The 27603-nt window shown below is 51.7% G+C and overlaps 1 long non-coding RNA gene across 1 annotated transcript in view; it reads right to left on the reverse strand.

Moving 5' to 3' along the window:
• Positions 1-27603, reverse strand: part of LOC140409370 (uncharacterized) — a 188566-nt gene that overhangs the window by 93342 nt on the left and 67621 nt on the right. Inside the window, exon 2 of the long non-coding RNA XR_011940329.1 lies at positions 21042-21134. This is a non-coding gene — a long non-coding RNA (uncharacterized lncRNA). The remainder of the gene's footprint in view (positions 1-21041; positions 21135-27603) is intronic.

Raw genomic sequence — 27603 nt, forward strand, 5'->3', positions numbered from 1 at the left:
TCATTCGCTCCCACATTCACTCACTAACTCCCACTCACTCACTCCCACTCTCACTCATTCACTCACTCACTCACACACACTCACACACACTAAATCCCTCACTCATTCCCACTCATTCACTCACTCCCACTCTCTCACTCACTCACTGACTCATTCCCACTTACTCCCGCCCTCCCTCCCAATCACTCACCCAGCCAGTGGTTTCCATTCATTACTGAGTCACTTGCTCCCCCAGCAAAAACTCACTCACTCCCTCGCAATTACTCACTCAATCACTCCCTACCACTAACTCACTCACTCCCATTCACTCACTCACTCACTCCCACATTCAGTCACTCACACCCACTCACTCACTCCCACTTACTCACTCTCACTCACTCACTCCCACTCACCCACCCCCATTCACTCACTCACTCCCACTCATTCACTCCCACATTCACTCACTCATTCCCACTCACTCACTCCGACTCACTCACTCTCACTCACTCCCACTCGCTCACTCCCACTCACTCACTCACTCACTCCCACTCGCTCACTCACTCCCAATTACTCACTCACTCCCACTCACTTACTCACTGCAACTCACTCACTCCCACTTACTCACATTCACTCACGCACACTCACTCACTCCCACTCACTCACTTTCACTCACTCACTCCCACTCACTCACTCCCCATCACTCACTCACTCCCACCCACTCACTCCCGCATTCACTCACTCACTCCCACTCACTCACTCCCACTCAAACCGATTCACTCTCACTCACTCCCACTCACTCACTCTCACTCACTCTCACTCACTCACACTCACTCACTCCCATTCACTCACTCACTCCCACTCATTCGCTCCCACATTCACTCACTAACTCCCACTCACTCACTCCCACTCTCACTCATTCACTCACTCACTCACACACACTCACACACACTAAATCCCTCACTCATTCCCACTCATTCACTCACTCCCACTCTCTCACTCACTCACTGACTCATTCCCACTTACTCCCGCCCTCCCTCCCAATCACTCACCCAGCCACTCGTTTCCATTCATTACTGAGTCACTTGCTCCCCCAGCAAAAACTCACTCACTCCCTCGCAATTACTCACTCAATCACTCCCTACCACTAACTCACTCACTCCCATTCACTCACTCACTCACTCCCACATTCAGTCACTCACACCCACTCACTCACTCTCACTCACTCACTCCCACTCACCCACCCCCATTCACTCACTCACTCCCACTCATTCACTCCCACATTCACTCACTCATTCCCACTCACTCACTCCGACTCACTCACTCTCACTCACTCCCACTCGCTCACTCCCACTCACTCACTCACTCACTCCCACTCGCTCACTCACTCCCAATTACTCACTCACTCCCACTCACATCCCACCCACTCTCACTCACTCACTTACTACCGCTCACTCACTCCCACTCACTCCCACTCACTCACTCCCACATTCACTCACTCTCACTCACTCACTCACTCCCACTTACTAACTCCCACTCACTCCCACGCACTCACCCACTCACTCCCACTCACTCACTCCCACTCAGTCAACCACTCCCTCTCACTCACTCACTCTCACATCCTCACTCCCACTGACTCCCACTCACTCACTCACTCCCACTAACTCACTCACTCACTCCCACTCACTCACTCACTCACTCACTCCCACTCATTCACTCCCACATTCACTCACTCACTCCCACTCACTCAATCCTACTCACTCACTCTCACTCACTCACTCCCACTCACTCACTCCCACCCACTCACTCCCACATTCACTCACTCCTTCCCACTCACTCACTCTCAATCGCCCACACCCATTCACTCACTTACTCACTCACTCCCACTCATTCACTCCCACATTCATTCACTCACTCCCACTCACTCACTCCCACTCACTCACTCCCACTCACTCCCACTCACTCACTCCCACTCACTCACTCACTCCCACCCACTCACTCACACATTCACTCACTCACTCCCACTCACTCACTCTCACTCACTCACTCTCATTCACTCACTCATACCAACTCACTCACTCCAACTCACTCACTCACTCACTCACTCCCACTCACTCACTCACTCCCACTCAGTCATTCCCACTCACTTACTCTCACTCACTCATTCCCACTCACTCACTCCCAATCACTCCCACTCACTCACTCCCACATTCACTCACTCACTGCCGCTCACTCACTCTCACTCACTCACTCACTCACTCCCACTTACTCATTCTCACGCAATCCCAGTCACTAACTCACTCCCACACACTCAGTCACTCACACTCACTCCCACTCACTCACTCACTAACTCACACTCACTCACTCCCACATTCAGTCACTCACACCCACTCACTCACTCCCACTTACTCACTCTCACTCACTCACTCCCACTCACCCACCCCCATTCACTCACTCACTCCCACTCATTCACTCCCACATTCACTCACTCATTCCCACTCACTCACTCCGACTCACTCACTCTCACTCACTCCCACTCACTCACTCCCACCCACTGACTCCCACATTCACTCACTCACTCCCACTCACTCACTCTCACTCACGCACTCTCATTCACTCACTCATTCCAACTCACTCACTCCAACTCACTCACTCACTCCCACTCACTCACTCCCACTCAGTCACTCCCACCCACTCACTCTCACTCACTCACTCCCACGCACTCACTCCCACTCAAACACATCCACTCTCACTCACTCACTCTCACTTACTCACTCCCACTCACTCACTCCCAATCACTCCGACTCACTCACTCCCACGTTCACTCACTCACTGCCGCTCACTCACTCTCACTCACTCACTCACTCACTCCCACTTACTCATTCCCACTCACTCCCAGTCACTAACTCACTCCAACACACTCAGTCACTCCCACTCACTCCCACTCACTCACTCACTCACTCCCACTCACTCACTCACACTCACTTACTCACTCCCACTCACTCACTCCCACTCACTCACTCACTCCCACTCACTCACTCCCACTCACTTACTCACTGCCACTCACTCACTCCCACTTACTCACTCTCACTCACTCACTCACACTCACTCACTCCCATTCACTCACTCCCACTCATTCACTCCCACATTCACTCACTCACTCCCACTCACTCACTCTCACTCACTCACTCCCACTCACTCACTCCCACTCACTCACTCACTCTTACCCACTCACTCCCACATTCACTCACTCACTCCCAATCACTCATTCCCACTCACTCACTGTCATTCACTCACTCATTCCTCCGCACTCCTACTCACTCACTCACTCCCACTCACTCACTCTCACTCACTCACTCCCACTCAGTCACTCCAGCTCACTCACTCACTCCCACTCACTCACTCCCACTCAAACCCATCCACTCTCACTCACTCACTCCCACTCACTCACTCCCAATCACTCCCACTCACTCACTCCCACATTCACTCACTCACTGCCGCTCACTGATTCTCACTCACTCACTCCCACTCACTCCCAGTCACTCACTCACTCCCACACACTCACTCACTCCCACTCACTCCCACTCACTCACTCCCACTCACTTACTCACTCCCACTCACTCACTCACTTCCACTCACTCACTCACTCCCACTCTCACTCATTCACTCACTCACTCACACACACTCACACACACTAAATCCCTCACTCATTCCCACTCATTCACTCACTCCCACTCTCTCACTCACTCACTGACTCATTCCCACTTACTCCCGCCCTCCCTCCCAATCACTCACCCAGCCACTCGTTTCCATTCATTACTGAGTCACTTGCTCCCCCAGCAAAAACTCACTCACTCCCTCGCAATTACTCACTCAATCACTCCCTACCACTAACTCACTCACTCCCATTCACTCACTCACTCACTCCCACATTCAGTCACTCACACCCACCCACTCACTCCCACTTACTCACTCTCACTCACTCACTCCCACTCACCCACCCCCATTCACTCACTCCCACTCACTCCCACTCATTCACTCCCACATTCACTCACTCACTCCCACTCACTCACTCCCACTCACTCACTCCCACTCACTCCCACTCACTCACTCCCACTCACTCACTCACTCCCACCCACTCACTCACACATTCACTCACTCACTCCCACTCACTCACTCTCACTCACTCACTCTCATTCACTCACTCATACCAACTCACTCACTCCAACTCACTCACTCACTCACTCCCACTCACTCACTCACTCCCACTCAGTCATTCCCACTCACTTACTCTCACTCACTCATTCCCACTCACTCACTCCCAATCACTCCCACTCACTCACTCCCACATTCACTCACTCACTGCCGCTCACTCACTCTCACTCACTCACTCACTCACTCCCACTTACTCATTCTCACGCAATCCCAGTCACTAACTCACTCCCACACACTCAGTCACTCACACTCACTCCCACTCACTCACTCACTAACTCCCACTCACTCACACCCACTCACTTACTCACTCCCACTCACTCACTCCCACTTACTCACTCTCACTCACTCACACTCACTCACTCCCATTCACTCACTCACTCCCACTCATTCACTCCCACATTCACTCACTAACTCCCACTCACTCACTCCCACTCACTCACTTTCACTCACTCACTCCCACTCACTCACTCCCACTCGCTCACTCACTCCCACCCACTCACTCCCACATTCACTCACTCACTCCCACCCACTCACTCCCACATTCACTCACTCACTCCCACTTACTCACTCCCACTCACTTACTCACTCCCACTCACTCACTCCCACACACTCACTCACTCCCACTCACTCACTCCCACTCACTTACTCACTGCAACTCACTCACTCCCACTTACTCACATTCACTCACGCACACTCACTCACTCCCACTCACTCACTTTCACTCACTCACTCCCACTCACTCACTCCCCATCACTCACTCACTCCCACCCACTCACTCCCCATCACTCACTCACTCCCACCCACTCACTCCCGCATTCACTCACTCACTCCCACTCACTCACTCCCACTCAAACCGATTCACTCTCACTCACTCCCACTCACTCACTCTCACTCACTCTCACTCACTCACACTCACTCACTCCCATTCACTCACTCACTCCCACTCATTCGCTCCCACATTCACTCACTAACTCCCACTCACTCACTCCCACTCTCACTCATTCACTCACTCACTCACACACACTCACACACACTAAATCCCTCACTCATTCCCACTCATTCACTCACTCCCACTCTCTCACTCACTCACTGACTCATTCCCACTTACTCCCGCCCTCCCTCCCAATCACTCACCCAGCCACTCGTTTCCATTCATTACTGAGTCACTTGCTCCCCCAGCAAAAACTCACTCACTCCCTCGCAATTACTCACTCAATCACTCCCTACCACTAACTCACTCACTCCCATTCACTCACTCACTCACTCCCACATTCAGTCACTCACACCCACTCACTCACTCCCACTTACTCACTCTCACTCACTCACTCCCACTCACCCACCCCCATTCACTCACTCACTCCCACTCATTCACTCCCACATTCACTCACTCATTCCCACTCACTCACTCCGACTCACTCACTCTCACTCACTCCCACTCGCTCACTCCCACTCACTCACACACTCACTCACTCCCAGTCGCTCACTCACTCCCACTTACTCACTCACTCCCACTCACATCCCACCCACTCTCACTCACTCACTTACTACCGCTCACTCACTCCCACTCACTCCCACTCACTCACTCCCACATTCACTCACTCTCACTCACTCACTCACTCCCACTTACTAACTCCCACTCACTCCCACGCACTCACCCACTCACTCCCACTCACTCACTCCCACTCAGTCAACCACTCCCTCTCACTCACTCACTCTCACATCCTCACTCCCACTGACTCCCACTCACTCACTCACTCCCACTAACTCACTCACTCACTCCCACTCACTCACTCACTCACTCACTCCCACTCATTCACTCCCACATTCACTCACTCACTCCCACTCACTCAATCCCACTCACTCACTCTCACTCACTCACTCCCACTCACTCACTCCCACCCACTCACTCCCACATTCACTCACTCCTTCCCACTCACTCACTCTCAATCGCCCACACCCATTCACTCACTTACTCACTCACTCCCACTCATTCACTCCCACATTCATTCACTCACTCCCACTCACTCACTCCCACTCACTCACTCCCACTTACTCCCACTCACTCACTCCCACTCACTCACTCACTCCCACCCACTCACTCACACATTCACTCACTCACTCCCACTCACTCACTCTCACTCACTCACTCTCATTCACTCACTCATACCAACTCACTCACTCCAACTCACTCACTCACTCACTCACTCCCACTCACTCACTCACTCCCACTCAGTCATTCCCACTCACTTACTCTCACTCACTCATTCCCACTCACTCACTCCCAATCACTCCCACTCACTCACTCCCACATTCACTCACTCACTGCCGCTCACTCACTCTCACTCACTCACTCACTCACTCCCACTTACTCATTCTCACGCAATCCCAGTCACTAACTCACTCCCACACACTCAGTCACTCACACTCACTCCCACTCACTCACTCACTAACTCCCACTCACTCACACCCACTCACTTACTCACTCCCACTCACTCACTCCCACTTACTCACTCTCACTCACTCACACTCACTCACTCCCATTCACTCACTCACTCCCACTCATTCACTCCCACATTCACTCACTAACTCCCACTCACTCACTCCCACTCACTCACTTTCACTCACTCACTCCCACTCTCTCACTCCCACTCGCTCACTCACTCCCACCCACTCACTCCCACATTCACTCACTCACTCCCACCCACTCACTCCCACATTCACTCACTCACTCCCACTTACTCACTCCCACTCACTTACTCACTCCCACTCACTCACTCCCACACACTCACTCACTCCCACTCACTCACTCCCACTCACTTACTCACTGCAACTCACTCACTCCCACTTACTCACATTCACTCACGCACACTCACTCACTCCCACTCACTCACTTTCACTCACTCACTCCCACTCACTCACTCCCCATCACTCACTCACTCCCACCCACTCACTCCCGCATTCACTCACTCACTCCCACTCACTCACTCCCACTCAAACCGATTCACTCTCACTCACTCCCACTCACTCACTCTCACTCACTCTCACTCACTCACACTCACTCACTCCCATTCACTCACTCACTCCCACTCATTCGCTCCCACATTCACTCACTAACTCCCACTCACTCACTCCCACTCTCACTCATTCACTCACTCACTCACACACACTCACACACACTAAATCCCTCACTCATTCCCACTCATTCACTCACTCCCACTCTCTCACTCACTCACTGACTCATTCCCACTTACTCCCGCCCTCCCTCCCAATCACTCACCCAGCCACTCGTTTCCATTCATTACTGAGTCACTTGCTCCCCCAGCAAAAACTCACTCACTCCCTCGCAATTACTCACTCAATCACTCCCTACCACTAACTCACTCACTCCCATTCACTCACTCACTCACTCCCACATTCAGTCACTCACACCCACTCACTCACTCCCACTTACTCACTCTCACTCACTCACTCCCACTCACCCACCCCCATTCACTCACTCACTCCCACTCATTCACTCCCACATTCACTCACTCATTCCCACTCACTCACTCCGACTCACTCACTCTCACTCACTCCCACTCGCTCACTCCCACTCACTCACTCACTCACTCCCACTCGCTCACTCACTCCCAATTACTCACTCACTCCCACTCACTTACTCACTGCAACTCACTCACTCCCACTTACTCACATTCACTCACGCACACTCACTCACTCCCACTCACTCACTTTCACTCACTCACTCCCACTCACTCACTCCCCATCACTCACTCACTCCCACCCACTCACTCCCGCATTCACTCACTCACTCCCACTCACTCACTCCCACTCAAACCGATTCACTCTCACTCACTCCCACTCACTCACTCTCACTCACTCTCACTCACTCACACTCACTCACTCCCATTCACTCACTCACTCCCACTCATTCGCTCCCACATTCACTCACTAACTCCCACTCACTCACTCCCACTCTCACTCATTCACTCACTCACTCACACACACTCACACACACTAAATCCCTCACTCATTCCCACTCATTCACTCACTCCCACTCTCTCACTCACTCACTGACTCATTCCCACTTACTCCCGCCCTCCCTCCCAATCACTCACCCAGCCACTCGTTTCCATTCATTACTGAGTCACTTGCTCCCCCAGCAAAAACTCACTCACTCCCTCGCAATTACTCACTCAATCACTCCCTACCACTAACTCACTCACTCCCATTCACTCACTCACTCACTCCCACATTCAGTCACTCACACCCACTCACTCACTCTCACTCACTCACTCCCACTCACCCACCCCCATTCACTCACTCACTCCCACTCATTCACTCCCACATTCACTCACTCATTCCCACTCACTCACTCCGACTCACTCACTCTCACTCACTCCCACTCACTCACTCACTCACTCCCACTCGCTCACTCACTCCCAATTACTCACTCACTCCCACTCACATCCCACCCACTCTCACTCACTCACTTACTACCGCTCACTCACTCCCACTCACTCCCACTCACTCACTCCCACATTCACTCACTCTCACTCACTCACTCACTCCCACTTACTAACTCCCACTCACTCCCACGCACTCACCCACTCACTCCCACTCACTCACTCCCACTCAGTCAACCACTCCCTCTCACTCACTCACTCTCACATCCTCACTCCCACTGACTCCCACTCACTCACTCACTCCCACTAACTCACTCACTCACTCCCACTCACTCACTCACTCACTCACTCCCACTCATTCACTCCCACATTCACTCACTCACTCCCACTCACTCAATCCTACTCACTCACTCTCACTCACTCACTCCCACTCACTCACTCCCACCCACTCACTCCCACATTCACTCACTCCTTCCCACTCACTCACTCTCAATCGCCCACACCCATTCACTCACTTACTCACTCACTCCCACTCATTCACTCCCACATTCATTCACTCACTCCCACTCACTCACTCCCACTCACTCACTCCCACTCACTCCCACTCACTCACTCCCACTCACTCACTCACTCCCACCCACTCACTCACACATTCACTCACTCACTCCCACTCACTCACTCTCACTCACTCACTCTCATTCACTCACTCATACCAACTCACTCACTCCAACTCACTCACTCACTCACTCACTCCCACTCACTCACTCACTCCCACTCAGTCATTCCCACTCACTTACTCTCACTCACTCATTCCCACTCACTCACTCCCAATCACTCCCACTCACTCACTCCCACATTCACTCACTCACTGCCGCTCACTCACTCTCACTCACTCACTCACTCACTCCCACTTACTCATTCTCACGCAATCCCAGTCACTAACTCACTCCCACACACTCAGTCACTCACACTCACTCCCACTCACTCACTCACTAACTCACACTCACTCACTCCCACATTCAGTCACTCACACCCACTCACTCACTCCCACTTACTCACTCTCACTCACTCACTCCCACTCACCCACCCCCATTCACTCACTCACTCCCACTCATTCACTCCCACATTCACTCACTCATTCCCACTCACTCACTCCGACTCACTCACTCTCACTCACTCCCACTCACTCACTCCCACCCACTGACTCCCACATTCACTCACTCACTCCCACTCACTCACTCTCACTCACGCACTCTCATTCACTCACTCATTCCAACTCACTCACTCCAACTCACTCACTCACTCCCACTCACTCACTCCCACTCAGTCACTCCCACCCACTCACTCTCACTCACTCACTCCCACGCACTCACTCCCACTCAAACACATCCACTCTCACTCACTCACTCTCACTTACTCACTCCCACTCACTCACTCCCAATCACTCCGACTCACTCACTCCCACGTTCACTCACTCACTGCCGCTCACTCACTCTCACTCACTCACTCACTCACTCCCACTTACTCATTCCCACTCACTCCCAGTCACTAACTCACTCCAACACACTCAGTCACTCCCACTCACTCCCACTCACTCACTCACTCACTCCCACTCACTCACTCACACTCACTTACTCACTCCCACTCACTCACTCCCACTCACTCACTCACTCCCACTCACTCACTCCCACTCACTTACTCACTGCCACTCACTCACTCCCACTTACTCACTCTCACTCACTCACTCACACTCACTCACTCCCATTCACTCACTCCCACTCATTCACTCCCACATTCACTCACTCACTCCCACTCACTCACTCTCACTCACTCACTCCCACTCACTCACTCCCACTCACTCACTCACTCTTACCCACTCACTCCCACATTCACTCACTCACTCCCAATCACTCATTCCCACTCACTCACTGTCATTCACTCACTCATTCCTCCGCACTCCTACTCACTCACTCACTCCCACTCACTCACTCTCACTCACTCACTCCCACTCAGTCACTCCAGCTCACTCACTCACTCCCACTCACTCACTCCCACTCAAACCCATCCACTCTCACTCACTCACTCCCACTCACTCACTCCCAATCACTCCCACTCACTCACTCCCACATTCACTCACTCACTGCCGCTCACTGATTCTCACTCACTCACTCCCACTCACTCCCAGTCACTCACTCACTCCCACACACTCACTCACTCCCACTCACTCCCACTCACTCACTCCCACTCACTTACTCACTCCCACTCACTCACTCACTTCCACTCACTCACTCACTCCCACTCTCACTCATTCACTCACTCACTCACACACACTAAATCCCTCACTCATTCCCACTCATTCACTCACTCCCACTCTCTCACTCACTCACTGACTCATTCCCACTTACTCCCGCCCTCCCTCCCAATCACTCACCCAGCCACTCGTTTCCATTCATTACTGAGTCACTTGCTCCCCCAGCAAAAACTCACTCACTCCCTCGCAATTACTCACTCAATCACTCCCTACCACTAACTCACTCACTCCCATTCACTCACTCACTCACTCCCACATTCAGTCACTCACACCCACCCACTCACTCCCACTTACTCACTCTCACTCACTCACTCCCACTCACCCACCCCCATTCACTCACTCCCACTCACTCCCACTCATTCACTCCCACATTCACTCACTCACTCCCACTCACTCACTCCCACTCACTCACTCCCACTCACTCCCACTCACTCACTCCCACTCACTCACTCACTCCCACCCACTCACTCACACATTCACTCACTCACTCCCACTCACTCACTCTCACTCACTCACTCTCATTCACTCACTCATACCAACTCACTCACTCCAACTCACTCACTCACTCACTCACTCCCACTCACTCACTCACTCCCACTCAGTCATTCCCACTCACTTACTCTCACTCACTCATTCCCACTCACTCACTCCCAATCACTCCCACTCACTCACTCCCACATTCACTCACTCACTGCCGCTCACTCACTCTCACTCACTCACTCACTCACTCCCACTTACTCATTCTCACGCAATCCCAGTCACTAACTCACTCCCACACACTCAGTCACTCACACTCACTCCCACTCACTCACTCACTAACTCCCACTCACTCACACCCACTCACTTACTCACTCCCACTCACTCACTCCCACTTACTCACTCTCACTCACTCACACTCACTCACTCACACTCACTCACTCCCATTCACTCACTCACTCCCACTCATTCACTCCCACATTCACTCACTAACTCCCACTCACTCACTCCCACTCACTCACTTTCACTCACTCACTCCCACTCACTCACTCCCACTCGCTCACTCACTCCCACCCACTCACTCCCACATTCACTCACTCACTCCCACCCACTCACTCCCACATTCACTCACTCACTCCCACTTACTCACTCCCACTCACTTACTCACTCCCACTCACTCACTCCCACACACTCACTCACTCCCACTCACTCACTCCCACTCACTTACTCACTGCAACTCACTCACTCCCACTTACTCACATTCACTCACGCACACTCACTCACTCCCACTCACTCACTTTCACTCACTCACTCCCACTCACTCACTCCCCATCACTCACTCACTCCCACCCACTCACTCCCCATCACTCACTCACTCCCACCCACTCACTCCCGCATTCACTCACTCACTCCCACTCACTCACTCCCACTCAAACCGATTCACTCTCACTCACTCCCACTCACTCACTCTCACTCACTCTCACTCACTCACACTCACTCACTCCCATTCACTCACTCACTCCCACTCATTCGCTCCCACATTCACTCACTAACTCCCACTCACTCACTCCCACTCTCACTCATTCACTCACTCACTCACACACACTCACACACACTAAATCCCTCACTCATTCCCACTCATTCACTCACTCCCACTCTCTCACTCACTCACTGACTCATTCCCACTTACTCCCGCCCTCCCTCCCAATCACTCACCCAGCCACTCGTTTCCATTCATTACTGAGTCACTTGCTCCCCCAGCAAAAACTCACTCACTCCCTCGCAATTACTCACTCAATCACTCCCTACCACTAACTCACTCACTCCCATTCACTCACTCACTCACTCCCACATTCAGTCACTCACACCCACTCACTCACTCCCACTTACTCACTCTCACTCACTCACTCCCACTCACCCACCCCCATTCACTCACTCACTCCCACTCATTCACTCCCACATTCACTCACTCATTCCCACTCACTCACTCCGACTCACTCACTCTCACTCACTCCCACTCGCTCACTCCCACTCACTCACACACTCACTCACTCCCAGTCGCTCACTCACTCCCACTTACTCACTCACTCCCACTCACATCCCACCCACTCTCACTCACTCACTTACTACCGCTCACTCACTCCCACTCACTCCCACTCACTCACTCCCACATTCACTCACTCTCACTCACTCACTCACTCCCACTTACTAACTCCCACTCACTCCCACGCACTCACCCACTCACTCCCACTCACTCACTCCCACTCAGTCAACCACTCCCTCTCACTCACTCACTCTCACATCCTCACTCCCACTGACTCCCACTCACTCACTCACTCCCACTAACTCACTCACTCACTCCCACTCACTCACTCACTCACTCACTCCCACTCATTCACTCCCACATTCACTCACTCACTCCCACTCACTCAATCCCACTCACTCACTCTCACTCACTCACTCCCACTCACTCACTCCCACCCACTCACTCCCACATTCACTCACTCCTTCCCACTCACTCACTCTCAATCGCCCACACCCATTCACTCACTTACTCACTCACTCCCACTCATTCACTCCCACATTCATTCACTCACTCCCACTCACTCACTCCCACTCACTCACTCCCACTTACTCCCACTCACTCACTCCCACTCACTCACTCACTCCCACCCACTCACTCACACATTCACTCACTCACTCCCACTCACTCACTCTCACTCACTCACTCTCATTCACTCACTCATACCAACTCACTCACTCCAACTCACTCACTCACTCACTCACTCCCACTCACTCACTCACTCCCACTCAGTCATTCCCACTCACTTACTCTCACTCACTCATTCCCACTCACTCACTCCCAATCACTCCCACTCTCTCACTCCCACATTCACTCACTCACTGCCGCTCACTCACTCTCACTCACTCACTCACTCACTCCCACTTACTCATTCTCACGCAATCCCAGTCACTAACTCACTCCCACACACTCAGTCACTCACACTCATTCCCACTCACTCACTCACTAACTCCCACTCACTCACTCCCACATTCAGTCACTCACACCCACTCACTCACTCCCACTTACTCACTCTCACTCACTCACTCCCACTCACCCACCCCCATTCACTCACTCACTCCCACTCATTCACTCCCACATTCACTCACTCATTCCCACTCACTCACTCCGACTCACTCACTCTCACTCACTCCCACTCACTCACTCCCACCCACTGACTCCCACATTCACTCACTCACTCCCACTCACTCACTCTCACTCACGCATTCTCATTCACTCACTCATTCCAACTCACTCACTCCAACTCACTCACTCACTCCCACTCACTCACTCCCACTCAGTCACTCCCACCCACTCACTCTCACTCACTCACTCCCACGCACTCACTCCCACTCAAACCCATCCACTCTCACTCACTCACTCTCACTTACTCACTCCCACTCACTCACTCCCAATCACTCCGACTCACTCACTCCCACGTTCACTCACTCACTGCCGCTCACTCACTCTCACTCACTCACTCACTCACTCCCACTTACTCATTCCCACTCACTCCCAGTCACTAACTCACTCCAACACACTCAGTCACTCCCACTCACTCCCACTCACTCACTCACTCACTCCCACTCACTCACTCACACTCACTTACTCACTCCCACTCACTCACTCCCACTCACTCACTCACTGCCACTCACTCACTCCCACTCACTTACTCACTGCCACTCACTCACTCCCACTTACTCACTCTCACTCACTCACTCACACTCACTCACTCCCATTCACTCACTCCCACTCATTCACTCCCACATTCACTCACTCACTCCCACTCACTCACTCTCACTCACTCACTCCCACTCACTCACTCCCACTCACTCACTCACTCTTACCCACTCACTCCCACATTCACTCACTCACTCCCAATCACTCATTCCCACTCACTCACTGTCATTCACTCACTCATTCCTCCGCACTCCTACTCACTCACTCACTCCCACTCACTCACTCTCACTCACTCACTCCCACTCAGTCACTCCAGCTCACTCACTCACTCCCACTCACTCACTCCCACTCAAACCCATCCACTCTCACTCACTCACTCCCACTCACTCACTCCCAATCACTCCCACTCACTCACTCCCACATTCACTCACTCACTGCCGCTCACTGATTCTCACTCACTCACTCCCACTCACTCCCAGTCACTCACTCACTCCCACACACTCACTCACTCCCACTCACTCCCACTCACTCACTCCCACTCACTTACTCACTCCCACTCACTCACTCACTTCCACTCACTTACTCGCTCCCACTCACTCACTCTCACTCACTCACTCCCAGTCACCCGCTCACTCACTTCCACATTCACTCACTCACTCCCTCTCACTCACTCCCAATCACTCACTCACTCTCACCCACTCTCACTCACTCACTCACTCCCACCCACTCTATCTCACTCACTCCCACTCACTCTCACTCACTCACTTCTACCCACTCTCACGCACTCACTCCCACTCAATCACTCACTCCCACACACTCCAACTCACTCACTCACTCCCACAATCACTCACTCACACCCACTCACTTACTCCCACTTACTCACTCTCACTCACTCACTCCCACTTGCTCACTCCCACATTCACTCACTCACTCCCACTCACTCACTCCCACTCACTGACTCACTCCCACTCAGTCGCATTCACTCACTTATTCCCACTGACTCACTCCCTCTCTCTCACTCACTCACCCACTCATTCCCACTCACTCAGTCACCCACTCCCTCTCACTCACTCACTCTCACATCCTCACTCCCACTCACTCCCACTCACTCACTCACTCACTCCCACTCACTCACTCACTCCTACTCACTCACTCATTGTCACTCTCTCACTCAATCCCACTCACTCATCCACTCACTCACTCCCACTCACTCACTCCCACTTACTCACTCACTCAACAGTTACAACAAAATGATGTATAAATGAAATGGATATATCAGAAAGCATATACGGAAGAGGAATCTGAGCGTATACCAGTGTGTTATTACCGTAAAAGTGATGTCTTGATGAGAAAATGGAGACCTTTACGTATGCAGGCGGATGAAAAGTGGGCAGACGTTCATCAAATAGTATTGCCGGTAGGGTATAGAAAAGAGGTGTTGCAAGTGGCACACGAGGTACCAGTGGGAGGTCATTTGGGGATAAGGAAATCCAAAAACATTTTTATTGGCCTGGACTACATAAAGGTGGAGTTAAATTTTGTCAATCATGTCACACATGTCAAGTGATAGGGAAACCTCAAGCAGTGGTAAAACCAGCGCCGTTAATATCCATCCCAGCATTTGAGGAATCTTTTACCGGGGTCCTAATCGATTGTGTAGGGCCGCTCCTTAAAACAAAAAGTGGGAATCTATGGGCGGGATTCTCCACCCCCCCCCCCCCCCCCCCCACGGCCGGGTCGGAGAATCGGTGGGGGGGTGCCGTGAATCCCGCCCCCGCCGACCGCCAAATTCTCCGGCACCAAAAATTCAGCGGGGGCGGGAATTGCGCCGCGCCGGTCGGTGGCCCACCCCCCTCTCCCCGGCGATTCTTCAGCCCAGCGATGGGCCGAAGTCCCGTTGCTGTCATGCCAGTCCCGCCGGCGTGAATCAAACCACCTACCTTACTGGCGGGACTGGTGGTGTGGGTGGGCTCCGGGATCCTGGGGGGGGGGGGCGCGTGGCGATCTGGCCCCGTGGCGTGCCCCCACGGTGGCCTAGCCTGCAATCGGGGCCCACCAATCCGCGGGCGGGCCTGTGCCGTTGGGGCACTCTTTTCCTTCCGCCTCGGCCATAGCCTCCATGATGGCCGATGTGGAAGTGACACCCCACCTCTGCGCATGCGCGGGGATGACGTCTGCAGCCGCTGATGCTCCCGCGCATGTGGGACTTCCGCCGGCCGGCAGAGTCCCTTCGGCCCCAGCGGGCATGGTGCCAAAGGCCTTTCCTGCCGGCCGGCGGCACGCCAACCACTCTGGCATGGTCCAAGTCCCTCAAGGTGAGGGCTTGGCCCCTAAAGGTGCGGAGAAATCCACACCTTTGGGGACCCGACGCCGGAGTGGTTCCTGCCACTCCATCCCGCCAGGACCCCCTGCCCCACCGGGTAGGGGAGAATCCCGGCCAAAATCTTTTGACTATAATGGATGTGTCTACTAGGTTTCCAGAGGCCATTCCTGTCTGTAATATCACAGCTAAAAAGATTGTGGAGGAGTTACTTAAATTTATTTACTAGATATGGACGATCCACTGAAATTCAATCGGATCAAGTATCAAATTTTACCTCAAAGTTGTTCAGAGAAGTTAAGGTAGTTTAGGAATAAAACAATTTAAATTAACTGCGTACCATCCAGAACCGCAGGTAGAGTTAGAAAGGTGGCATCAGACATTAAATACAATGTTGAGGGCTTCTTGTCAAAGATTATCCAGAGGATTGGGATAAAAGAATTCCATTCGTACTGTTTGCAATTAGGGATGCAGCTAATGAGTCAACCAAATTTAGTCCTTTTGAACTAATTTTGTGTCATGAGGTAAGAGGACCATTTAAATTGATTCAAGAATAATTGGTGGGTGAGAAATTGGAAATTACAGAATTGGATTACGTGTCAAATTTTAGAGAATGATTAAATAGAGCAGGTGAATTGGCTAGGCAACATTTGAAAGTTGCACAAAATGTGATGAAACGGATAGCGGACAAGAAATCCAAAGTTCGTAGTTTTGCCAGTCGAGATAAAGTTTTAGTGTTGTTACCAGTGGTAGGCGAGCCTTTAAAAGCTAGGTTTTGTGGACCGTATCAGATTGAAAGGAAATTAAGTGAGGTGAATTATGTTGTAAAAACACCAGATAGAAAGAAGACTCACCGAGTGTGTCATGTGAATCTGCTTAAAAGGTACTTTGAAAGGGAAGGAGTGGAAAAGGAGGTTTTAATGATTCTAACTCAAAGTGACGGACCAAATCCAGATTAAATTGGAAAATGAGGATGTTCTTAAAAATTGGGGTGAATTGTTAAGTTACTTTCCAGAGGAAAAACGAACTGACCTGAAAGAGTTATTGATATCACATGGGCAAATATCTAGTAGAGATAAATTGGGAAGTACTAAAATGGCTATGCATGATGTAGATGTGGGAAATGCTGTTCCTATCAAAACAACATCCATATAGACTTAACCCTTTAAAATTGGCACAGGTTAACAGAGAGATTGAGAGTATGCTGAAGAAATCATAATTGAAGTGGGTTGCAGCCAATGGAGCTCACCCATAGTGATGGTACCTAAACCAGATGTTACCCAACGGTTGTGTGTGGACTATCGAAAGGTGAATGCAGTTACAAGAACGGACTCTGATCCTATCCCACGTTTGGAGGATTGCATTGAGAAAGTGGGAAAATCCACTTTTATTTCCAAATTGGATTTAATTAAAGGTTACTGGCAGGTACCTTTATCCGAAAGGGCGAAGGAGATTTCAGCTTTTGTGACTCCAGATGGTATATATCAATTCAAAGTTATGCCATTTGGCATGAAAAACGCCCCAGCCACATTTCAACGGTTAACTAACAAAGTTGTTTCAGGATTACCCAATTGCGGTATACATCGACGATCTGGTTATTTTTAGTCAGACATGGAAAGAACACTTAAAACATCCGATGGAGTTATTCGATCCACTTCAGGAGGCGGGTTTGGTGATAAATATAGCCAAAAGTGAATTTGGAAAAGCCCAAGTCACTTTCCTTGGCCATACAATCGGACAGGGTCGACTGGTCCAAGGGGATGTGAAAACGAAAGTTATTGGGGAGTTTCCGATATCCTCGACACAACGGGAAATAATGCGATTTCTAGGGAGGAGTGGATTTTACTGGAAATTTGGACCAAATTTTAGCAGTGTGATCGCTCCACTAACAGACTTGCACAGGAAGCGTAACAAATTCCAGTGGAGAGCGGAGTGTCAACAGGCATTTGACGGCCTGAAGGCTGTGTTAACCACTGCTCCTGTGTTAGTCATCACAAATTATACCAAACCATTCAAAGTGGCTGTTGATGCGAGTGATGTGGGCGTAGGTAAGGTGCTTCTACAAGATGACGATGAAGGGATAGAGCGGCCTGTTGGTTATTTTTCAATGAAATTGAATCCTCACCAGAAAAAGTATTCGACAATTGAGAAGGAGACTTTGAGTTTGGTACTGGCTTTGCAACATTTTCACATTCATGTGACCAGCAATCCGTCTGACACCATTATATATACTGATCATAATCCGTTGACGTTTTTGGAGCGATTCCGGAATAACAATGCGAGGCTGTTTCGCTGGAGTTTATTGTTACAGCCATTTCATTTAAAAATAGTACATGTGGCAGGACGGAAAAACGTGATAGCCAATGCTTTGTCACAAATGTGATGAACGGAAGGATTTCGGTTGGAGGAAGAAGAATGGGAAAAAATGGGCTATATTGTTATACCTGTTTGCGTGTGTTGGTTTTTTTCGAACCAGTCAAGTGTTTTTACTGTGTGCATTTCTTAATTGATGGCGCAAAGGTGAAAACTGAAACCATCTTGAAGTTGATGGTATATATTTTTTTCTTGGGGGGGAGGTGTCATGTGAGAGCACCTTAAAGATAGGGATGTTCAAGCAATGTACCTTTAAGAAATGGAGCTGATCATATTACTGAAGTGATGTCAGAGGGTGGGGGGAGGTGAGCTCACTTCTGCGTTTTGAGTTTCAGTTTGAGAAGATAGCTGGGAGTGTCTGTGTGTTTTGCTGTGAGCTGCATGAAGAAACACAGAGCTGGTCTGTTGATTTCTGCAATCCAAAGACTATAAATATATTGAGTGTAACCTAATGTGCTCCTATTTTTGAAGGTTTGAAGTCTTTTGGATGTTTAAAGGAACAGTTTGAAGGATTATTTAGCGTTGTAGTCTTTTGGGGTTATCTTTGAAGTAATGGGTGTTAAGATATTCAATGTTTGTTTTAAAAGGGTTGACTTGAGTTCATAGAATAAACATTGTTTTGTTTTAAAAATCACTTGTCCATAATTGCTGTATCACACCTGGAGAGTACTCAGTGTGCTTCCCACACCACAATCTATTAAAAGTTGTGGGTCGGTTAAACACCATGAAAGACCTTGGGGTTCTGTAAAGCCGGACCCATAACAAGAGAAAGAGAGAGAGGCAAAAGCAAAGCGATTTACACAGCAGCTGATCTGGATAGGCAATAATGAAAGGGATCACTATAGTTTGTGGAACAGATGCGGGGGAGGTGGTATTGTCACTGGACAACTCGTCCAGAGACCCTACCTGTTGCTCCAGGGACTGCGGTTCGAATCCCACCATGGTAGCCGGCGAAATTTGAAATCAGTACAAATCTGGAATTGTTGTAAAAACCCATTTGGTTCGCTCTTTCAACCGGTCCATGGCCCTGTAGCTCACAACACAATGCACCTCCGCGTTTCTCGCCCCTTCTATCGTTCCCTCTCCCTGAGGGAAGAACATCTTTCCCCCTCACCTCCGTGGTTTACCCTGGGGGGGGGGGGAAAGGGGGGGAAATCCCGCCACGATGGCAGCTCCCCCCACTCGAGAGGGGGCTGACTTAACCCGCGTTAACCTGGGTTAACCTGAGGGTCCCCACACCTCAGTCGAGGGGAAGGGTTGAGAAGGCGGGGCCTTCACGGATCACCTCAGCCTGCCGCCAACACGTCGTTAACGGACCTCCGCGACTCTGAACGTCCCTCGGGAATGGGCAATCGAATGCCGGCCCACATCCACCTCCCATGAACGATAGGAAAAAAAAGTTAATCTTGCCACTGAGTGGCGGAGGGACACTTTGAGGTGGGTGAGCGGTGCGGTGGAGGGGAGGGGGGGGTGACCATGGTCCATGTTGGCATTAACAACATAAGAAGAAGGGACAAATTGCTGCAGGAAGAAACAGCTGAACCCAGCAGTCCCCGGATTATTCCCGGGAAAAAGAAAAAGTGATCTTGGAAATTGGGCGGGGCACTTGAATGAAGGCTGGAGGTACCGTGCACGATGGCTGGTTTCAGATTCGACATAAGGCCCAGTTCCGATGGGCGGCAGAGCACAAACAAACCAGACAAACTACACCTAAGTAGATCTTACATCACACTTATCACAGCAGTCGTGCAAGTCGGAACACTTTGCATCAGGTTGCAACAGGCATGTTGCTGCGTCACAGCAGGGATCGTTGCAATCCTGAAGGAGAAACAAAGAGAAGAAAAGGAAACACTGGTGAGTGAGGAATAGATACTCTGTACATCACTAATAGATTATTGGTCAGAGGACATTGTGGACGGGGCTGGGAAATCAGAGACAGAATTCTCTGGATGTCGCAATTCAATTTTCCTGCACACCACCACCACACCCCCTCCAACTCCCGAGGGGTTTCCCAGGCGTATGGGGAGGTTTCCATGGGAACAGTGGGCCGTCGGGAAAAATTCGGCTGGGGTGGGGGGGGGGGGGGGGGAGAATGCAGCCCAGGGTAACACCTCCACTGAGATAGTGGGAGCAATTCTCCCAGAACGATTCTGGGCGAGATTCTTTGTCCCGGCAACTGGCCAATGTGGGGGGGGGGGGGGGGGGCTTCCCACTGTGGGGCCCCCCTCCCCCACCCACGCCGTCGGCAAATCCGCGGGCGTGAGTGCGCGGCCGCCGAAATGTATCCAGCCCTCGAAATGTTGACCCTGCTGGGAAAAGCAGTGAGACTCCTGTGCGGTGGATCGGTACGAACCTGATCGCGACCCAGCCACCATGGGGCTGGTTTAGTACACTGGGCTAAATCGCTGGCTTGTAAAGCAGACCAAGGCAGGCCAGCAGCATGGTTCAATTCCCATACCAGCCTCCCCGAACAGGCGCCTGAATGTGGCGACTAGGGGCTTTTCACAGTAACTTCATTGAAGCCTACTTGTGACAATAAGCGATTTCCATTTCATTTAGACATTCATTTGCAGCTTGGGGAGATTCCTGCAGGAACAGGGATGTGGGGGAGCTAAAGATGCTGGTTAGGCTAGCTCCCTGGGGATGGGGACACCTATCACAGCACTCCCAATTATAACCAGCCCCCGACCCTACTGGCTGGGTACAATTGATTACCCCATGATGGTCTTTTAGGCTTCGTCAACTAATTATACTGAAGAAAGGAACCCAGGGACCTCGTGGTAGGGGCTCTGCCCAAACCAAACAATAAGCAACAGAAACCTACCAAACAAAACTGGTAAGTCATGCTACAGTTGTTTAGAACCTCGGTAAGGCCGCACTTGGAATATTGAGCACAATTCTGGTCGCCACACTACCGGAAGGATGTGGAGACTTTGGAGAGGGTGCAGAGGAGGTTGCCTGGTCTGGAGGGTGGTAGCTATGCTGAGAGGCTGAATAGACTCGGACTGTGTTCACTTGAAAGTGGATGGGCAGGCACTCTTTCCCAGGGTGGAGGAGTCAGTCACCAGGGGGCATAGGGTTAAGGTCCGTGGGGAAAGGTTTCGAGGAGATGTGCGAGGCAGGTTTTTTACACAGAGCGTGGTGAGTGCCTGGAACGCGTTGCCAGGGGAGGTTGTAGAAACAGATAGATTAACGGCGTTCAAAAGGCAACTTGACAAATGCATGGATAGGATTGGTACAGAGGGATACGGCACAAGGAGTTGCTGAGGGTTTTTGCAAAGGGTGGTATCATGAGCGGTACAGGCTTGGAGGGCCGAAGTGCCTGTTCATGTGCTGCACTGTTCTTTGTTCTTTGATTGACCAATTTAATCGATTGATCAAGTTTATTCGATTGACCAAGATGCCACATATTGGTCAGAATGTTGGGTGGAGTTCTCCCAAAACATGACTGCGTCATATCAGCCAAGAAAATTGGTGCGAATCACGCCGGCTTGTCCAGCATAATTCCTATCAGGACCTTGCTCACGTAGCCAATTTTCTGGAGGGAGGATGATTGTACTGGCACTGAGAGAGGCGACCTCGAAAGACACCCACTGACCCGCTTCACAGAGATTGGCGAGCCATTTTCAATGCGGAACCCAATCTCAAGTTGGCGGATCAGACAAACCCCCCCACGAATATCGCTGACATTGAATCTCCAGTCTCCCACAGACCCCAATCATCCTCGCCAACATTAATCCCCCTGCTGCCCTACCTCCCCCCCCCCACCCCCCGCCGCCCCGCAGGGATCTCTGGCATCAGGATGCTCCTAATGGGTATCTCTTAAGACCAACCGGCATCTGGTCCTCCACCCCGCAGTCGCTGTAAGCACGACCCTCCACAAGACCATAGGACCTAGGAGCAGAATAAGGCCACTTGGCCCATCGAGTCTGCTCCGCCATTCGATCATGGCTGATATTTTCACATCCCCATTCTCCTGCCTTCTCCCCATAACCCCTGATCCCCTTATTAATCAAGAACCTATCTTTCAAGCCCCTCGCCATTCAGGCCCACCCCCTTGGCAGTGCCAAACTGGTGGGGCGTGAATCAGATTACGTCTGCTGCAATGGGTATGGGCATCGCACACGTTCGGTACCCAGTGCGAACCATGCTTGGGGTCCTCCGACCATTCTTCTGACATGCTGGGACTTGGGGCAGGCACTGCGCAGTCAGAGAATCGACCCCATTGCGCACATATAGGGCCCGTTTCTCCTGGGAAATGACTGCTGTTTTGGGAAGGAATCACGGGGTGATTTCCATGGATGGGCACGGTCCAGATCACAATCCACCCACACATGGGCCAAAGAAATGATGCCGCACATGAATCACACTGAGCCAAACTGCCCAGGCTTCTAACTCCTTTGACTCGGGCACCACGGTAGCATAGTGGTTAGCACAGCTGCTTCACAGCTCCAGGGTCCCAGGTTCAATTCCCACCTGGGTCACTGTCTGTGCGGAGTCTGCACATCCTCCCCGTGTGAACAAAAGAACAAAGAACAAAGAACATGCCCTTCGGCCCTCCAAGCCTGTGCTGACCATGCTGCCCGACTAAACAACAATCTTCTACACTTCCTGGGTCTGTGTGCGTGGGTTACCTCCGGGTGCTCCGGTTTCCTCCCACAGTCCAAATATGTGCAGGTTAGGTGGATTGGCCATGATAAATTGTCCCTTAGTGTCCATAAAATGTTAAATGGAGGTTACTGGTACACGGGGTAGGGTAGATACGTGGGCTTCAGTAGGGTGCACTTTGTAAGGGCCGGTGCAGACTCGATGGACCGAATGGCCTTCTTCTGCACTGCAAATTCTATGATTCTATGACTCGGGTTCACTGCTAACAAGGCGGAGCAGCCTTTAATCGCTTCCTCAGCACTGGCGCCCACTCAATCCAGCAGGATGGCAGCTCGGAGACCTGGTCATGGAGGAGATCGGGGAACCCGGTACCCTGAGCTGGGGGGGGGGGGTGCAGGTAGGAGACCCCAGAGTGCAGAGACAAAACCTGCCAGGGGAGCAGTGGCAGCTGCTGTTAGTGCCAGCACCATGGCCAGGAGGTTTGCTATCCAATGTAGGAAGAGCTGTATGGGCAAGTTACCATGTCTCTCCTCCAGCCTGCCACCTCTGGACACTGCCCCCCCCCCCCCACCACCACCACCACCAATCCGCTGGCTGCCATTCACACCCTCCCTACTTCCGACCTCCAAGCTTGTTGGCCAGAACCCCCTGGCACTCACCATCACAATCCCTTTCTGTCTCGGCACTGTGCCCACACATGCCACCTGCTGTAGAGCCCCTGACCCGCCAGATATCCGGTTCGCAATGCTCTTTTGTTGTCCCCACAGGAGAAGATGGCCCACAATAAGAGAGAGAGGCGACGCTGGGGCTCCTCACGTTGCATGGGTGCTGCCCTATGAGGAACGGGCCCTAGGGATTACGGGGTCGGCCGAGGAGAGAGCAGGGACTGACATTGAGTTCGCCCTGCGTCGGAGAAGCGAGGATCCACTCAACCTTCACCGTGGTAACCTCTCCGAAGTGAGTTGTTGATGTCCCTGTCCCTTCTCCTCCCCGTTCACTGAACCCTTATCTTCCAGGATCACCCTCTGATGAACCTGGGCCACCCGGAGTCGTTCCCCACCCCCCACGCCACCCAAGACACCACCAAGGAGGGGAACGCCCAGGGGAACACCGACAATGAATCCCAGCTGTTCTCTGCATCATCCACCAACGGAGAGACACACAGCTTGCCGGGCAAGATGAGCAGATAGGTTTCTGGGTCACTGCTGCAAGGGTCCTATCTGGTTATCGCCCGTTTATTCCCTTATTCATCCGTTCTTTTTGTTCTACCGTTAATATTTTTGATTCATGGGCGATTAATGGACATGTGTCTTTGAGGCAAGTGGCCTCTGCCTTTAATTCAAGCAGAGGATTTCAGCAGCAGGAGCGGTCACTGTGTTAGTCGGAACTGGTTCATACTGGAGCTGTTGACTGACTGGCACCAATGACGGAGATTGGCTCGTACTCAGTTTGATTGATTTGGCTGATGGTCGATGAATTGATCCAAAGGGCTGTGCTCTGCCCGGTAACAGGGGGAGATTGGATCTGACCGCACTGGAATGTTTTTCAGAGTCCAATGGCTTGAGCTTGCTTTCAGTTTGACTCCTGGCAACCTCAAGGGCAGATCTGTTACTCTCTCCTCTCTGTTTTCCTCCAGAAAGGTGGTGTTTCTGAACGGGCACAGAGACTGGATGAATCTGTTTAGAGGAGAATCATTACAGATCGTGAAAGCAAAGTCCAGAATCAGCTAACTTTCCCAGAAAACCTGGTGTGAATCGTCTATCTTTCTCCAGAAGGCCTGCTGCCTGCGAGTGCTGCCTGTGAGTGCTCCAGTGAGTGCTGCCTGCGAGTGCTGCCTGCGAGTTCTGCCTGCGAGTGCTGCCTGTGAGTGCTCCTGCGAGTGCTGCCTGTGAGTGCGCCTTCGATTGCTGCCTGTGAGTGCTCCTTTGAGTGGTGCCTACAAGTACTGCCTGTGAGTGCTCCTTCAAGTGCTGCCTGTTAGTTCTGCCTGCGAGTGCTGCCTGCATGTGCTGCCTGCGAGTGCTGCCTACAAGTGCTGCCTGCGAGTGCTGCCTGCGAGTACTCCTTCGAGTGCTGCCTGAGAGTGCTCCAGTGAGTGCTGCCTGCGAGTGCTGCCTGGAAGTTCTGCCTGCGAGTGCTGCCTGTGAGTGCTCCTTCGATTGCTGCCTGTGAGTGCCCCTTCTAGTGGTGCCTACAAGTGCTGCCTGTGAGTGCTCCTTCGAGTGCTGCCTGTGAGTGCTCCTTGGAGTGCTGCCTGCGAGTGCTGCCTGCGAGTGCTGCCTGTGAGTGCTGCCTGCGAGTGCTGCCTGCAAGTGCTGCCTTTTCTACAATCTGGAGGCCTGAAGATGAATCGCAAACTGAAAGCAAAGTTTGAGGAAATAAAGTCTGTGCCTCTCCGGGGAGGCTGTGTGGATGGTGATTTTATAAATGCAGGAAAACCAGTGCGGGCTGCAAAACAAAGACTGTGACTGACAGGCTCACTGTGGGGAAAGAATGCTCGGAACCGTCATCTCAACCAAAGGCTCTTTCCTCTTTCACTTATGTGTTTTCCTCTTTTCCACCTGTGTTTGTCTGTCTTGTGGGTGTGTGTATCGGTTTGAGAGGCAAGTTAAAGGTGGAGTTAGGTATTTATTAATATTTAACCAACTGTATCTGTTGCATATTTCATTATAGTTCGTGTTGTAAATAAACAGTAATTGTGTTTAAATTTACAAACCTGATGACTGTAATTATTGGGCAGCCAAGAGCCAAAGGCTTTGGGTATTATTATTAGAATTATTGGTTAATTCACTTGTGTTGGGACTCCGAGGCCTGTGTGGCCGGAATTGACCGTGCTCTAGCCCAGGGAGGAGTAACACAATCTGGTGAGCACCACCCAGTTGCTGATGCACATCAGGTGGAGACAGGAACCTCCAAGGGCGGCAGAGGTCGGCGTGCGGCCTGCTGGATCCCAGGACTTAGTTGGCCCCCAGCTGCCAGTGCGATGAGTTCAGTTGGAGTGTCAACCACAATCCAGTAGTTGCAAGGCTGATTGGAGGAGACCCAAATGGTTCGGGTGCAGGATTGTGAGAGAGGGGGTGAGTGTGAGACAGGTTGTGAGTGAGAGAGAGAATTTGAGTGTGAGAATATGTGAGCGAGAGAGATTGTGAGTGTGGGAGAGGTTGTGAATGTGAGAGAGAATATGAGAGAGGTTGTGAGTGTGAGAGAGTATGTGAGTGTGAGTGGGTCTGAGTGTTCGAGCGGGTGTGAGTGTGAGTGTGAGAGAGTGTGAGAAGGTGTGAGTGTGAGAGGGTGTGAGTGTGAGAGAGTGTGTGATTGTGAGAGAGGGTGTGACTGTGAGAAGGTGTGAGTGTGAGAGAGGGTGTGAGTGTGAGATAGGGTGTGAGTGTGAGAGCGGGTTTGAGGGAGGGTGTGAGGGTGAGAAGGTGTGAGTGTGAGAGAGGGTGTGAGTGTGAGAGAATATGTGAGTGTGAGAGAATATGTGAGTGTGAGAGGGTATGAGTGTGAGAGGGGGTTTGAGTGTGAAAGAGGATGTGAGTGTGAGAGGGTGTGAGAGTGGGCGAGGATGTGAGTGAGAGAGGGTGTGAGTGTGAGTGAGGGTGTGAGTATGAGAGAGGATGTGAGTGTGAGAGGTCTGAGTGTGAGAGCGGGCGTGAATGTTAGAGAGGGTGTGAGTGTG

This window comes from Scyliorhinus torazame, chromosome 3 (genome assembly GCF_047496885.1).
Source record: "Scyliorhinus torazame isolate Kashiwa2021f chromosome 3, sScyTor2.1, whole genome shotgun sequence".
NCBI classification, from domain to species: Eukaryota; Metazoa; Chordata; class Chondrichthyes; order Carcharhiniformes; family Scyliorhinidae; genus Scyliorhinus; species Scyliorhinus torazame.